Here is a 5,497-nt window from a genome sequence, read left to right on the forward strand (position 1 = left end):
TGAAGATGTTCACGTGGAATTGTTTGGTTTTGTCATGGACTTTAAACTCATTTTGGTTAATAAGATATATCTATAATAGAAAATATTAAACTAATTAAAATAAGTGACATATACATATGATATTTTAATTAACAATCATTTAAAATGGAAATGAGTTACATCCATCGATCTACTATCGCTTAATGATGTTCAAAGCATGTCTTCTGCATATGAAGTTAGTTCTGAATGCTGAAAACTAAAATTACTGCAATGTTCATAGAACCATCACTGAATCAAACTCCGAATAAATTCAAGAAGGCCAAGAATAGGTAATTCACATGCTTCCTTAAGGTATAAATTCATACTTTTAGATATATTTGTGGTCATCAAGGTATAATGATAACTTGTAGAAATACAAGTTATTTATATCATCTTACTTAGAATATGCGGCAATAGGAAGGAAAAGTTGCGTCAAACATATTAAAATTGGCTTAGAAACGCAAAAATTGTAAAAGCATCGGAAACACACCCGCTGACCGCATTGCAATGGCAAAAAGAATGTCCAAATCTTTGTTTTACAGGTAACAGGTATCACCGCATGCGACGATTGCTCGTGGACAAAAAAAGCAACGCATTCTCGGGGATTTATGAAATCGTACAAATTTTCTGATGTACGACCTGACAAATTGAATGTAAAGCAGAGCAGACATTCCCACTAAGCTTCGACAGGAAAAAGTAACTTTTCAGAGCGAGACCACTGACGCAAGATATGCTAAAAGTCTATAAATAGCAACATCAACACTTAGCACTGGTGAGGGAGAAACACACTGAAAAAGAGACGGAAAGAAGTTCTACGCAAGGGACATTCTTCCCTTGAGAACTCTCCTGAGAAGGAAGTTCTCCACCTCATTCCTCCATCACGTGGGCAAACAAATAGCTCCAATCGGGATCCGTGCCAAGACATTGACACGCTGCTCTCAATTGTTCTTACTTTCCGTTCATCGATTGTTTTCATTTCCTGTCTTTCATTCATATCTCTGTAACAAACGCTTTATCTTTACCAGTTAATATCATTATCATGTACATCTTCATCTCTCTGTTCACCATATCGCATTCATCTTCTATTTCTCTCACCATGAGTAACTAAACCTCTAGGGTGTGGGGGAAGAATTGAGCAAGTAAGTCAATCCATGTTAAGAATTCAGTTAAGTTTATTTAACGCATGCTCAATGGCATCTTCACCTGCGAGAGCAGAAGTGAAGAAGCTAATCTGCCTCTTGAAAGAAGGTTGATAGAATGCGTTAACTAAAGTAAGAAGTATTTCTAGAGATGGAAACAACCTTGCGTTCGGAAACGTTTGTCTCTGATCATCATAGAGATGTGGTGATGCAGGCGATCACCGAGAGGTGTAAGTCAAGGGAAGATGGAACCTTAGTTGCGTCCTCAATAGGATATACAAACTTGCGATATTCGTTTTCCCAAACCCATTCTCATTCTGATTCTATCCACAAGACTTGCCATCGCATTTTCTTACACATACTTTGCACAACTTCATATTTATTTACCTGTTTATTCATTTATCATCGCATTTTACTCTTTAGCACCTCATAATCTTAATTTGATTATGGTCGCATATATCACATCATTGTCGCATTAGCATCGTAAATCCCATGTTCGACCTCGGATCATTTTGAGAAACTTGCGGTGGAATTATACTTGATTTCATCGCAAGAAAACTTGTGACACGCATAAACTACATGAACGCATTGCTTGGTATTCCACAGTGAATTTTGTAGCATCACATATATTATCTGGTAGCGTGATTAAGACATCGCATATCATTTTGCAGTTGTATTCCACCGCACAACATATATCTTTTTCTTACACAAAATGCCCTGCATCATTTATGTTTGCCTAGATCTTCTAATTCAAGCCTAATTGAAGGGGATATTTCATCCAACTACCTCATGTAATATTCATAGTCAAGAGTTGTATAGGCCCTAGCACACATATGGAATGGTTATTCAATTGGAGCTGATTGGTAAGTTTTTTTAAGATACCCAAATAGGTTAAAAGCACACAGTCCATGTTTGGCTGAATTGTACACAACACTTATACCCTTTGGTATGCTCTTATGACCATCAGACATAATCACAAGATCATTACGTTCACCAAAAACATCTTTTAAATTTCGAAAAAACCAACACCATGATTCATCATTCTCTGAATCAACAATAGAAAATGCAAGGGGGACGATTTGTGAGTTACCATCCAATGTACACGCAGATAGTAGAGTACAAACAATTTGTTCTTCAAAGTCACACCATCAACTAATATGATCGGAAAGCAATACTCCCATGCATGGATTGAAGCAACAAGAGCCATAAAATAGTACTTGAATACATCATCATCATTTACTTCTTGTGTTGTATAAGTTCCTAGTAAAAAGAATTATTGACAAGAGTAAGCGTAGGTCATAACTGCATTTTACATTATATAAGTAAATGTATGATTAAATTTAATTACACTGTAACTGTTATTCAAACCCACCTGGATTCTTTTGAATCAAAGCATTAGAGATGACTCCAGAGTACCTCGAATTGAATATAACGCAAGCTCACGGCCTCTCCATTTTATCATAACTTACATTAACCCCATGTTGCCTTTTCATGAAACTTATGACATCATACGGACGCCATGGAATTCATGGAATTCATATTTAAACAAGGTTTCATACACTCAAATACTATCCACGAAGTCGGCCGACTATGAGCATCCTTAACAATGTCAATATGAACATCGCAAACTTACGAACAATCCATAATCCTCTTTTTTTATAAACATACGAACTAGATACCAACTACAAGAAGGGTCTTTGCAACAAAGTTCAAGAGACATTTGATTCAAGCGAGCAATCCTAAGTTCAAAACTATGTTTAATAGCAAGCAAGTATATAGCTTTCTTTAATGCATCCTTGCTGTTAAAAATAGAACCTTCCTTAATGGTGGTGTCTACAACACACGAATCCAAATCTACTAGGTCAATGATATGAGATGAGTTATCGGAGGTTTTGCACAAGGAATCTCTTTCATTATTGTTGGACCCAGTATAAAATGTAATTGCAGAATCTGATTGACAAGATGAAACATGTTCAACTACAACACAAACATCATTGTAGGAGGAATCTGAAACAAAAGATAACAACCATAACATATCTTTGTCTTCCATGATTCTAATCATAGTAGGATTTCTGCAGTTATCCCGATACATTGTTAATTGAGAAATAATACATTCAGAAGTTGGAAAATTTTTAGATTGGATTAGATCGACAAGATGTTTAAAAGATGTATTTGAAGCAATAGGAACTTCAATAAATCGGAAGTCATGATAGAAGTTATTTTCATCCCACTTATCATTGAACAAAATTCTTAATCGTTTAACAACCATAAGAAGGAAACGTGAAGAGGATGAAGAAAGCTAGGGCTATGTTTTGTATTCTAATATTTTATGTTTGAAAAAAAGGATAATAGATATAATATTCAAACGTATTTTAAAACTGTGAATCTTGATTAAGTTTAGTAGAAAGTATAATAAAAACAATAATTTTAGTTGGGATAATTAATATATATGATCATTTAAATTTCAAATCAAGATTTTAAAATTAGTTGTTGTAGAATATTTGAAAATTCAAAATAAGTATTAAATTTGATACATAAATTCATCACAAATGTTAAAATAACAAGATTGAAGGAGGACAACCCGCTTGAAATAATCAAGTTAGTTGGCATTAAAAGTCTGGCGAAATATATAGTTGAGGAATTAATTACAGTATCATTAATATATATGTCGAAATAATTATGTTATCATTAATACATATGTCGAATTAATTACACTGCAACTAAAAGAGACGATAAGGGCATTTTAGGATTTCCAAAAGTTTGACTCACGTGATCTTCAGGCATTTTGCTATAATTCAAAGTTACTCCGTCTTCTGCTATTTTTCCAAATGATAGTGTAATTATTGCTAGTTACCTGATTATTCCAATTGAATGGGATTGGATTTGGATTAGCTTTTTGGATCCGATTCAAATTGGCCATTTCAAATAAATTATTAATTTTTATTTTAAATTTAAAAATAACCTTAAGGACTTATTTATAAAGTAGACAACCCCATCTTTCAAATTTTTCTATGTGGGACAAGAACATGGTGATTCTTTAATGATTTTCACTTTCCAACCTGTTGCACCATTGCATTTATTTCTTCTCTCATTTATTTTTGTAATCCACATGCATCTATAGATGAAAATTAGTTGGTTGTTGAATTTATTTTTTTATTTGTAGAATTATTACTATTTATTAGCTAGTATTAATAATTATATATAATATATATATTGTTATATTGGATTAATTGGATTAGTCAGACAGGCCGATCCACATATAACTCAAATGGGCTGGCGCATGGGTTAACCTAATTAAAAAAGATAGATTTATTTCTAATCTAATTTATGAAAAGGCTAGATAAGGTTAGGCTGGTGAACTGTTGACCTCTGGTTGGACATGGATCAGGCTTGAGTTGAACTTGGATTGGCCTTTGAATTTTGGAGGCGGTACCAATTTAAACCTTAAAATAATAATTGTATCAGTTTAAACCTTAAACTTTAGGGATTGTATCAATTTAAATGCCAAACTAATATTTGTACCAATTTAAAGATCATTTGGATTGACTTGAGAAAAAAGTATTTTTCAAAAAACTCACTTTTAATTAAACACTTTTAATAAAAACTTATTAAAATACACTTGAAAAGCTATTTCGAGTGGTTGCCAAATACTCTAATTTCATTCAAAATGACTTATTTTTTAAATTAAATACTTGAAAATGTATTCCAAACACACCCTTAAACCTTGAACTTCCATAAGTTTATCAATTTACACATTCATTCATATTTAATTTGAAAAATATAATGCAAAACATTTAATTTTTTCAATCAAACTTATAAATGTTTTAAGTGAATTGATTTAGAACATCTGTTAGGATTATATTAGAAAATTATATATATAAATGCTTATACATGTGTAAACTAAAGGAACTCGTTTTACAGAGAACCTATGAACGGAAGCGGATCATCAAAATCCTATTTCGATTGAATGCATACATTTACAGTAAAATAAATAGATTATGCATAAAACATAAATTACAACATGCCTTTGAATAATTAACAAGAGTTTAGAGATTATACCTTTGAAGAACTCTTCTTCAAGTAAATCCCTCAAACTAACTCATTCATGAACGCGTCGAACAAGTCATGAACACTCCAAATGAACAACAGCAAACAACAATGCAACTCGAACCAAAAGGTAGAGGACACTACCACTTAGTTACCTTGGTATTCTCAGTGTGAGACTCGTGAGTGGTGTGAAAGAACTCTTATTCAAGAGTACCTACGAGCGGAAGCGGATCTTTCCAATTCATTGTGACAGAATTACCACATATACATTCAAACATACTTTCATAATGCTA

Source organism: Benincasa hispida, chromosome 6, assembly GCF_009727055.1.
Source record: "Benincasa hispida cultivar B227 chromosome 6, ASM972705v1, whole genome shotgun sequence".
In the NCBI taxonomy this organism is placed as follows: Eukaryota; Viridiplantae; Streptophyta; class Magnoliopsida; order Cucurbitales; family Cucurbitaceae; genus Benincasa; species Benincasa hispida.